The sequence below is a fragment of the Littorina saxatilis genome, linkage group LG16 (assembly GCF_037325665.1).
Source record: "Littorina saxatilis isolate snail1 linkage group LG16, US_GU_Lsax_2.0, whole genome shotgun sequence".
Lineage (NCBI taxonomy): Eukaryota > Metazoa > Mollusca > Gastropoda > Littorinimorpha > Littorinidae > Littorina > Littorina saxatilis.
This window is the reverse complement of record NC_090260.1, coordinates 45,242,189-45,254,566: the sequence shown is the minus strand read 5'-3', so window position 1 is coordinate 45,254,566 and position 12,378 is coordinate 45,242,189. Positions and strand designations below refer to the sequence as shown.

General features: G+C 44.0%; 1 protein-coding gene across 4 annotated transcripts in view; it reads right to left on the bottom strand.

Moving 5' to 3' along the window:
• The window catches only part of LOC138949746 (cyclin-H-like), an 87,371-nt gene that overhangs the window by 55,883 nt on the left and 19,110 nt on the right, over window positions 1-12,378 (bottom strand). The window lies entirely within an intron of this gene.

The window sequence follows — 12,378 nt, the reverse complement described above, 5'->3', positions numbered from 1 at the left end:
CTTTTTTCCTTTGTCCTATGACTTGTCCCTTTGTCCAGTGATGTCTTTGTCTTACTTGCAGTGACCACAGATTCTGTAGCTGAACATTTCTCCACCACAACAGCCTTGACTCTTGCAGTCTCACAGGTGAAGGTGTCAGAGGATTTCAAGTCACTGTGTTCCACACTCTCAACGTGTTGTGTGGGTTCTACTGGCTCTTGTTTCACTTTCCCTTGACAGTAACAGCCTGCAGACAGAGGACAACATGCTGCTTGCGTTACACAGTCACGTGCAATGTCTGGTTTCCTGTCCTCTTCAACTTCCACACCACCACAAACAAAACTCTCACCATGCGCATACACACTTGTTGGAGGGATGTCTTCAGCTGCAGAACTGCTGGTCTCGGTCACAGCTGGTAATGCCTCAGTCTTGAAGTCCTGCCCCGCATTGCATGTACACTCCTCTTTGCACTTGTCGGAGACCTCCATCACTGGCCTTGCTCCACCCTCCCCCACACCGTCTTTTTCACGCTTGATATCATTAGAACATGTACCCCAATCTTGTTCTGAAAATGAAGCTGTGTCTGCAATGGTTCCAAAATCAATTGGGATTTTTGCTGCCCCTTGTTTCTGCCTAGCAACTTCACTGTAAGCACTGGATGATGTTGGTATTTCAGCTGCCTCTTGTTTCAGTCTAACAATGTCGCTGTGATCACTGGACAATGTTGGTATTTCAGCTGCCTCTTGTTTCAGCCAAACAATGTTGCTGTCAGCACTGGATGATGTTTTTTCAGCTGCCTCTTGTTTTAGCCAAACAACGTTGCTGTCAGCACTGGACGATGTTGGTATTTCTGATGTACGCTCCATCTGCAAGTTGACTGTTTTGTCCGTCTTGAAATCTTTATCTGCTGGTGCTGTAACAGAAAATGCAAAAATCTTTTGTAAGTCTCGTGATGAAAATGTTTACATACCTTTACTGAAGGTATGTAAGACAGCATTCCTGAAAGATAGAAATTCACAACTCGCAAAGACAGAAAGATTCTCTTCCTGAAAGAAAAGACGAGACGTTAAGGAAAGACAGAAAAAGATGTCACTTTAAAGGCACACAATTTCTCAGGAAAACAGTTCGCCTGACCATCTCAGATTTGGCAGGTCTTTGCATGGAATACGACCATCTGTCCACTTGGTCACATACCAGAAATGAACAGCGTGGGTGATCCCTGTGCATAGTGGACATTAGCTGATGAATTAAATTAAATGTTGTAAATGCAACCACTGGCTTCTCAAGAAATCATTTTATTCAGTGGAACCCCCCCACCCCCCCTTTTAAAGGCCGAGGTCCAACAGGCCGAAATACCCATGGGTCTTGGCGGAGCCTATTTTCAGTGACCGACAGGTCTCAGGTTACCTAGTCTGGTGGGTGCAGTGGCCAAGGCATTCCGCTTGATTAAACAGGCCAACAGCTGACTGCATACCTCTTCTTGCTGTGTGCCTTTCTTGTGAACCTCTGTAAATTCCTGTTATGTGTGTGTGTGTGTGTGTGTGTGTGTGTGTGCGTGTGTGTGTGTGTGTGTGTGTGTGTGTGTGTGTTGTTTTTGTGTGTGATATTCACCTTTTTTTCTGACGGTTGTTTGGAACCATTATTAATGGCAATGATTTTATTGACACTAGCAATAAATCCGCTGAGTGCAGATTACACGCACACACACATACACACGCGCACACACCGTCGCGCACGCATTTGTTCACTGTGTAATACAATTGAGCACATGGTCAAAGATATGCAGTGCCAAACACTGACGCAACCGGTCAACCTGACTTCGTGTTGTAGACTGAAGAGTAGAAATACCCTCTCTCTTGGTGCAGAACCAGAGTGGAAACTCGCACCAACAATCGGATGTCAAGAACTTGAGGAACTACCTTGAGTTCAATGTGTCACTGCTTTCTAATGTTTTATCCAATATACTGGCGCCACTATGTAGCTCTGTGTCTTGGTTTTACAGTTCCCAAGGTATCAAAATCGTTACCGTTTTCAAGACGTGTCGGTCAGTCTAGCCGGCTTTTGGAACAGTGGAACCCTGGTTACACAAACTGACTGCATTCTCTGGAGAAAATATATTGACCATTGTCTTTGCCATAATAAACCAAATGTAAAGTCTGTGAATCTAACAAGTTGAAGCGGACTTGTTAGACACCCTTTTTTTGAACAAAAGATATAGTTTGCGGTTGTTAATTACGAATGTGACCGTTGGTTTCAGGTTGAGTCCAGATACATAACGGCACTGTGAGCGTGCATTTCGCTCCCCAGCCCACATGTTTGGTTTTGTCTGAGATTAACTAGGTCACCAAAATTTGCGGGAAGAGGAGAAATTTGGTGGGAAAACTTTCATTTAGTCAGTCAAGGCATGGTCTCGCGTCGTGGACGGATGAGCATAGCTTTGTGATTAATATATTTTTAATTAGATAGCAGAGCATCACTATTGCTGGAGGCAGGTTTCACAATCTTCAATCACAGACTTCCTTTTTTTCCAACAAAATCAATCTTGACAGAGACCTTTGAAATAATGTTTTTATTAAAGCCTTACATCCTCCTGGATGGAATCAAGACAAAAACTTGTATGCAGACGCATTCTTGTCGACATAATGTGATATCTTGTTACAGTACTCTATCAAACAAAGGGATAGACTTAAACAGAATTGGATAACCATTTATTCAAAGAATATTGTCCAGAGGCTTTAATAAATTAAGCAATAACAATGCAAGCAAAATATCATTTCCGAGCTCAGTGAAAAAAGCAGCAAATAAGGACTAATTATGGGAATTCCGTTCTTCTGAACTGCTATTTCGCTGTGATGCACGTTATGAGCATACCTTCAAAAAGTAACAATGTTAATTGCACTCCATTTCTCTTTTTTTTTTTAAAGTAGAATCATTGACCAATGAAAATAAAACAATCTTGGAAAAAAAGTTGCATATTCTTAGAAATAAATACCTGAAAATGTAACCCTACCCTCTAAATGGTGACATCATGACAGCGAAAAAAATACCGAACAAGTCATGTGAAGCGATAATAAAACATTAAGTTGATTTGAAACTAAAAGATCAACATTGGAACCAGGGACGAGTCATTAACAATGCTAGTGAGATTTGGCTAGCCGAAAGCAGAAGACCGAGACGGGTTGCCTCTGCGATGCGTATGAACAAAAAAGGCGTTTTTTCTCATTTGAGCAGATTTTCACACTAAGCATGACATATCTGTTTATACATTGGGATCCAGGAAATCGAAAGGATACAATACAATGACTTTTGAATCTGTAATCAAAAGTGTTATTATTATTTGCAATTTTTAGAATGTTATGTAACAAATTTAATAATACAATTCTGAACTTACATAACTTGACGAAATGTAAAACAAGTCGCGTGAAGCGATATATAAACCTGTAGTCAATCTATAGGCATCAAATTGAAGGATAAACTCAAAAAAACAGTCATCGGCGAGACTAAATTCAGATAGTCTTGGTTAACCATACCCGAAAACCGTCACGGGTCACACTCGTCTCCGCGAAGCATACTCCACCTGTTTTCTTTAATTCTGAACGCGTTTTTAAAGTAAACATTACATATGTATATATATTTTAAATCAGAAAAAGATAAGAAGTACAATGCAGTAATGTTTGAATCTGTAATGAAATATTTGTTATTGATGACAATTTAATGAGCGAACTTATTCGCTTATTTTCAAGCTACATAGCTCTAATGCAATATCAAAGTCCCGACTGAGTCAAAGATTACTTGACAGTTCCGCCCCAACTATCACAAAAACAGAAAAGATGTCCTCAAAGACTGTGGCAGATTACCTTAACGCAGTCCTAGTATATCCACTACAGACTGAACTGTGGCATAGTACCTGGACGCAGTCCCAGTATATCTACTACAAACTGAACTGTGACATAGTACCTGGACGCTATCCCAGTATATCCACTACAGACTGAACTGTGATATAGTACCTGGACGCTGTCCCAGTATATATCCACTACAGGCTGAACTGTGGCATAGTAATTGGACGCTGTGTCAGTATATCTACTACAGGCTGAACTGTGGCATAGTACCTGGACGCTGTCCCAGCCCACTGCAGACTGAACCTTAATTGGCACAAGAATCAGAGACGAAGAGGTAACCTTAGCCAATGGTGAAAAGGTGGATAACAACAACCAAGGGCTGTTCTCTGATTCTGAGTCTTGCCATTTCCACTGAACATCAGCGCACACTTTGATCTTTTTTTTTAAATCCAAGTTGAGGAGATGCAGACCATCGAGAGTGTTGGCCCTACTTAGAGCAAGATGAGATCATTACACCCTAAAAGTGTGCACAGTTTTAGAGGTCTAGCTTGAAAAACATCAGAGATAACCCCAACGTTAAGGTTTTTTGTCTACGTACATGGGGATGGACACATGTGAATCCTAATACTCACCATTACATAGGTGAGTCAAAAACACTGCCCTAAAGTTTGGCATTTGGAAAGTTAAAACAAGTCGCGTAAGGCGAAATGACTACATTTAGTCAAGCTGTGGAACTCACAGAATGAAACTGAACGCACTGCATTATTTCACAATGACCGTAGTCCACCGCTCGTGCAAAAGGCAGTGAAATTAACGAGCCTGTTTAGTGCGGTAGTGGTTGCGCTGTGCTATATAGCACGCTTTTCTGTACGCTTCATTTTAACTTTCTGAGCGTGTTTTTAATCCAAACATATCATCTATATCTATATAGGGCTTGTGTGTGTGTGTCTGTCTGTCTGTCTGTCTGTCTAGTCTGTCTGTCTGTCACTTCGCGATGCACGGCCAAAGTTCTCGATGGATCTGCTTCAAATTTGGTGGTCATATTCAGGTAGACCCCGGACACAATCTGGTCGATAAAAATTTTCAACACGTGCTCTAAGCGCGGCGCGGTGAACCGATTTTGGTTTTTCTGTAGATCCATTTCCAGTAACTCTTCCTTATTTTCTCCAGTGTTTTGCGCGTTTATCTTCCTTCCTTCGTGTGGCGTCAATCACGTCAACACGTGCTCTAAGCTGGCTAAGCCGGCGAACCGCCACGCCTGCATACTCCGTCTCGCGATCATTCCGGCGAAGCAGGTGCGAACCGCAACGCTGCATACTCCGTCTCGCGATTCACCCGACGAAGCGGGTAATCTATATGTTTTTGGAATCAGGAACCGACAAGAAATAAGATGAAAGTGTTTTTAACTTGATTTCGTAAATTTTATTTTAATCATAATTTTTATATTTTTAATTTTCAGAGCTTGTTTTTAATCCAAATATAACATATTTATATGTTTTTGGAATCAGAAAATGATGAAGAATAAGATAAACGTAATGTAGGATCATTTTATAAAAAAAATTATTTTATTACAATTTTCAGATTTTTAATGACCAAAGTCATTAATCAATTTTTAAGCCTCCAAGCTAAAATGCAATACCAAAGTCCGACCTTCGTCGAAGATTGCTTGGCCCAAATTTCTATCAATTTGATTGAAAAATGAGGGTGTGACAGTGCCGCCTCAACTTTTACCAAAAGCCGGATATGACGTCATCAAAGACATTTATCGAAAAAATGAAAAAAGTATCTGGGGATATCATTCCCAGGAACTCTCATGTACAATTTCATAAAAGATCGGTCCTATATGATCGTGACTGGCTGTCTTTCCAAGTTGGAACGTTTTCAATCTGCTGTCTGACGTCATCAAAGTGTTGAAAAACGTACGGCGATGTCTATAAAACTCTCACTTGACCACAACATTCACAATGCCGTGCATTCAAGGATTGAAAAAAACACGGGCATTGATCAGACACAGTCATTGAATGTTGTTATTTTACACATGAATCTGCTTAAAATTTGGTAAGAAATGACCGTCAATCTAGTAGTGCCGGGCGGTCGTGAGAATTCAAGATTTTCAGAGACAGACAGTAAATAACGTGTTCTGAAATGAACACATGCCGAAAAATTCTTTAGTCAGCCAGTTGATCATCTGACTGACAACGGATAGGAAGTGTAAAATTGGTCGCATCATGACAATTTGCTGTGTATGGCGGTTATAACAGACGATTTGTCTGCAGGGCGGTCGTGAGAAAAAATGAGACGGACACCTTGCCCGAGTGACAAAATGACCAAGCGCAAGTAGAATAAGCCGTAGTTAGCCTTTCAAAACCATTTCATGTCGTGATTTGATGGAAATTCCTACTTATTAAAAGCATTTTACGTCCAAACCTTTTGACAGCCATTCAAACTGAACAGATTTGTAATTAATGTTTTTGAGACGGACACATTTAGAAAAAAGACCGTTTACTTCGCATGCGATTGTATCGAATAAATATAAACACATTCATTGTTTTTTTTTAACTAAGTGTGTTCATCTATCTCTGTTCTTTGGTTTCTAATGTACTTTTAACTGGATTTCTTTGTGTGTTTTTGTACTGGTGCCTTTGTCTATTGCAATGTGGCTAAAAAGGGAAATCGTGTCCGTCTCATTTCTCACGACCGACCTACCTCTTTCGCAGGTGGGGAATACAAACTTGACTTGAATTTGATCAAAGTTTATTTTTCATATGTAAATTCCGAGGACATTCGACACAGACCATTGAAAATTCACGACTAAGCAAAACGAAACGTTTTATTTAATATCAAAGTCAGGGACATACCCGACTCTGAAGACCGTGAAACCTGTCTGGATGTTTATGAATATATCTGTGACAGACAGGGATTACAACATTTGCCGCATAGTCGCCTGAAGAGTGGTGTTTTAGTGTGTGAAAAAGTGAAGAGAGTGCCTGGTTCCAACGTGCCTGACTGTGATACGCGGTGTTCCACTGGAAACATCAAGCAACACGTACAATATTATTTTCTCTGGAAAAGTCTACCATAAATTCAAGACATTGGTACCTAACTCACGATCGTATTCATCCACTAAATAACTTCAGCTAGAGACATCTTTCTTTTGAAAGAAATTTGGTGTTTAACGTCGTTTTTAACCATTCAAGGTTATATCGCGACGGGGAAAGGGGGGAGATGGGAGCTAGAGACATACATTCTTTGCTTTAGCTTACTTTTTCAGCCCAAGAAGAACACGTTTTTTTCGAATGGATAATGATATGTTTCACTTAAAAAAAAAAAAGAAACTAACATTCGAAAAGTGCAGACTATCTTTTAAATAATTTATTAATTACAGAACGATCATTGAAAGTGCTCAGGCAGATTAGCCAGTGGTTTCATGTAGCATCCATGGCGGCTGCAATAGCGCGGAGTGACCGGAACTTTGGGGTCAGGCAACATCTGGTAAACGTTGTGTTGCGGGTGTGTGTTGCCGAAAAGGAATGAGCGGTGCGTGGACATTATCTTTCTCGTGTCTTTAGCTCCGCCCAGTCCATCACGACTGAGAGCCGTTTGATTTTGAATTCAAATTTGGTGAGTGAATTTTTTTTCTGAAAGTACGTTATCCAGGGCTTATTAGACACACTTTTTGGGGTGCATGTATGGTGTACACCTTGAAATGTTTGCCTGACAAAAATGGTGCTTTTGAGTTTGGTATAGACAAAGTATTTTTGAAAATAATATTTCAAGTGAGAGCTCGTTTCCTGAAAAGGGTTGGACATTAGACTGAAGTGGCACGCGCCGCTCTGCTTTCGGCCTTTAAGACCCTTCAAAAATCTGATAAAATTGGGTTTCCACTGTACAGCAATTTGAACTGACCAGGGGCAGTGAGGAATTGTTAGTATGTTACCACGTGAAGGGATGGTCTTATCCCATGTAAAGCCTGACCTGATCTGAGATGCTGATCCAAACCATTTTCACAAGAAGGAGTGAGCCTTTAAAGTCATCTTCCCATGCTTTATGATGTATGTGGGCATGCCTGTCTTGTCAAAAGTACTTCAGATGAGTTTACTCAAGTTACATACACACACCCTGCGACCACAGGAACATAGGCTTTGTTGTTAAGGAATCGTGTGCAAAGGGGAATAACCACGTTTTATTTCTAACTCAAGAGGAAGAAAAGGCAGTTGCTTCCCTTAAAAGTGACCTGGAGCGAAACTTGAATGTTTATGTTTTTGTTGATGCCGCAGCCTCAACACTACCCCCACACATCTAGAAACGCGTATATCGCTATCTCATTCTCAGACCTGTTAACCCCTGCCAAGGCCAACCTGTACTAATATGATTAAAAACTGTAATTAGGGCAACAATCCCTTACACACTCCCAAAAAATGAACACACGCAAACCTGAGTTCACACGCAAGGCTCGCACGACATAAAAAAGAAAAATTTAGAAAGACCAGCTGGTAAATACTCAACATTTATTTTGTATTCATAAAACACATCTGATTTAGCATTAATAAATACATACAACTACTGTAAAACGCACCCACAAAACTACTACTGTCCACTGACCAGGAAAAATCACAGTCCAGTCTCACCAGATCACTTTAAGCTTAAATCGAAAATTTTATTGTAAATTTTCATTTAATAAATATACCTACCCGAATCACATGTAGCATTGACACAATCGGAGATGCTAGGTTCTGTACAGGCTAACCGTCTAAGGGAAGCAACCCCAACCACAAAAGTGTAAACGTAGCCATGGTAATGCCCATACACCCGGGGAGTTACCTCCCCTCGTGCATGCCACGTCACCACTGCTACTGAACACGTGGTTCCTATCATTCGACCTAAAGAATAAATTCTCCAAATCAAAAGCGGGGTTGGCGGGAGGGAATATACTATGTGATTCGGGTAGGTATATTTATTAAATGAAAATTTACAATAAAATTTTCGATTAAATTACATATTCCTACTCCGAATCACATGTAGCAGATTGCAACAACAAGGCGGTGGGAAAGAAAAATCCAACTCACTCAAAAAACCTTGCCGAAAACCTGGACCGCTGCCAAAGAATCAGGGCGGTCCCAGTGGGAAAGAAAATCTAACCCACTCAAAAAGCCCTTGGCAGGGCTGGCCCACTGCCAACAGGCAGTGAGGGAACCGAGGAAAGTCCTGATTGACAGCCGAGAAGTATCTCAGGCAAAAGCGTAAGAGACAACCTCAGAGATCCAGAAAGCTGTGCTCAGCACTTCTTCCAATCTCCTAGCCGTAAAAAACAGCACAGGAATAGACCCAAGCCTTGGATTAATAACCCTGGCGAGCCAAGGGAAAGACAAGCTTCCCCCCCCCCCTTTTATTGGAAGGAAATGCTAATGTCCTGAGAAGATCCGTGCGTAAGGTTGTCCCCTCAACTGAGAAGGACGAACCCCCGCGGTGAACCTTAAGACAACCATGCCAAAGTCTGCAAACCTTGGGATGTAGTAAAGCCCAAAAGGCTTGTGAGAAAGAAGTCAGCTCAAAATAAGAGTGACCACTCCCCACGAAAGAGCGAGAGAGAGACATCCAAGCACTACGTACCAGAGTCCACCTCGAAGAGAAAACTCACAATAGAAGGTCGCCAGTCATCCCCTACCAGTCCCTGCGAACGCAGGGAGAGAGGTAGCACCCGACAGCAGCCACTTACGACTGTGCGTAAGCTACCGGAAGAGAGGACCCACGGTGGTCAAAAACCGATGTGACTGGCAACCATAAACAAAATGGCTAAAAGCCAGAATGTTCCCAAAACAGTCTGCTTGAAGGTAATCGAGAGTGAATCAAAAACCTAAAGCAGAAAACCAAGACTGGTAAACGTAAACCGTGAAGCCAGCCAGCCATAAGACTCCCGAAACCAGAGTTCTCAGGGAAAAAACAGGCAGTTAACTTCCTAGCCAAATCAAGAGCCTACCTGAGTTTGGCCAGAAACCCAGAGCGCGTCTGTCCCTGTCTGAAGACAGAGTCCAACGCGGAGAAAAACGGACAACCGCCCTAGACAAAGTTGCCTTTTGTAGCCGGGCGACTGTAAGGAAACCCGACCCAACGGACGTCATCCGGACTCGCCTCATACTAAGATGAGGAAGAAGAGAGGAAAGGCCCAAGACTGAAGTCACAGGAACCAAACCTTAGCTAAACCTCTGCCCGAAGGAGAAGAGTAGCCAAAACCTGAGAGAGAGGAGGAAAGCCACAAAGAACTACTCCTCAAACATCCATTGTCCAAGACAATGCCCCCTCAGGAAAATCTGAATGTTACCTCCGAGGCCAACTCAAGCGTACCTTAAGTTTGGACGAAACACCAGAACGCGTCTGATCACTAGAGAAAGACAGAGTCCGACTCGATGAAAGACAACAAGGACCAAAGTCCAAACGTTTGTGGCCAAACAGGGGTAACCTGAATCCAGAGAACCCCACCCAAACGAAAATCGTCCTATCCAATCTCTTAAAAAGAGAGAACAAAGGAAAGAAAAGACGAAGTCCGAAGCCACAAGAAACGGGAAGGCAACAACCACCATCGCCGCAACGTGGAATGGCTGTTGCCCAGCCAAGGCTGCCTATAGGCTGCCAGCTTAGCTTAACCAGAGGAATGAGCATGCTTCTGCTAAGCATGTTTCTGAGTATGCTAGCCTTACCTTCCTTCAACCCTTGTAAAGCAGTCAGAGACCTGCTGATCTCTACTCGACTGAATCTCTACTGCAGGCAAAGTTTAAGCGACTCTCTTTGACTGTTCAGGGAACTGAGAATGCGAAAGAAACGAGTCCCTCCGACACCCGCCGTACGAGCGTAGTGAAGGAAGGGCAGCCTCATCTGCTCCATGCTCACCCTAGCAAGGGCTGGCCAACAGAGTAGAGAAAGGAGGCAAGTTCCAAAGGCTGAATAAGCAAGAAGGAACAGAAGGTGAAGCCCGTGTAGCCGAGGCCAGTCAAGGCTGAGCATGTTCCGGAACTGAACCATAGTAGAAACAGCGGCAGAACCAAAACACTAGAGATACCACTTTCGGGAGGAGATGGCCTAGCCAAAACCTGCAAACCGTGGTACCTACAAAAGGTGACTAAGGAACCGGAAGTAGGAAAACATCCTATCTTCACGGAACGGAAGTCCGACATCGACAACAAAGTCAACCAACAAGGAAGCCACCAAAGTCGATGCACCCAACGGGAAATCCTGAGCCGAAGCTCCGAGCTTCGACGGAAATCCAGAACGAGTTCGATTGCTGACCAAAGACTGAAAACCAGAATAGCTCAGCTACGAACGCAACCGAAGTCACAGTTGCTGGTGGTAAACTGATGAATGAGATGACCGGAAACCGGAAAACCATCCAACCGGAAAAAGACCTGACTCATCCCCCTAATGACGGTCGTGAATAGGGGAAACGTCCAGGGCCACCCGAACTGAATAGGCAGTAAACTCAACACCCAACAGGTAAAGTGAAGACTGCCCCGGCTGAGGCTGAAAGCCTAAATGCCCGTAGGCCAGCCGCTGTTCCTCACCCCCCGACCTCCGAAGGAGTGTCAGGAAGAGGAGAAGTGTATCCGAACAGAGCCGGAAATGCAGCAGACAAAACCGCAAAAAACGGAAGCGAAAGTTGCATAGAGTAGACTGAGGCCGGAAGCCCAAACGCCCGTAGGCCAGTCCTCTGTCAACTCCAGTCAAAACCGCAAAGTGTACTTGAAATGGAGGACTTATGCTTCCAGTAAAACCGGAAACGCCACGCCGACAACGGCTGCCGCCCTGTGAAACACAAATGCCCACGACGGAACAAGAGTGAGACAGAACAGAAGAGGACTGGGGCCGGAACCCGAACGCCCGTAGGCCAGTCCTCGATCAACCCCAGACAAGCCACAACGTGCGCTTGTGATGGAGAACCTATGCTTCCAGACAGGAAGTGTAGGAGGCCGAAGCCCCGTCCGGGAAAAAACTTCGACGTGACCTCTGCCGCAGCTAAGAGGACAGCGTTAAGCCTTTTTCCCGATAACCAGCACGTGTGGAATCGCTGACGACAGACTGAATGTCCGACACAACCAGCGAAAAAACCGAAGCCCACGTACTGGTGGAAGGCCGGTGAAACGGCATAACCGGAAAACCGGAAATCCGTCCCCCCCGACGTCGTCCTAACTCATGCCTTGACCAGGCTAAGAGAGAGAAGACGGCAAGTCTGCAGCCGCCGGCACCGGAACGGCAGTCGACGCGACAACCGAAGGTTGAAACGCTGACTACATCGGCCAGGGCTAAGACAACACCTGCCCGAAGGGCTGGCGTTGCTCCTCAGCTACCGACATCCTGAAGGAAGTGGAAGCGAAAGGAGCAGTAAATCCGGGCGGAGCCGGAAAGCACCAGACGAGACCGCGAAAAGCGGAAGCGCCGAATGCGAGGACGGAGGCCGGAAGCCCGAATGCCCTAAAGGCAACGTCCGGTCAACCCCGGAAACGACCACAGCGGGTGCGTACGTCAGAGGACCTATGCTTCCAGCGAGTGCCAGAAGCGCAGCGCCAGAAAC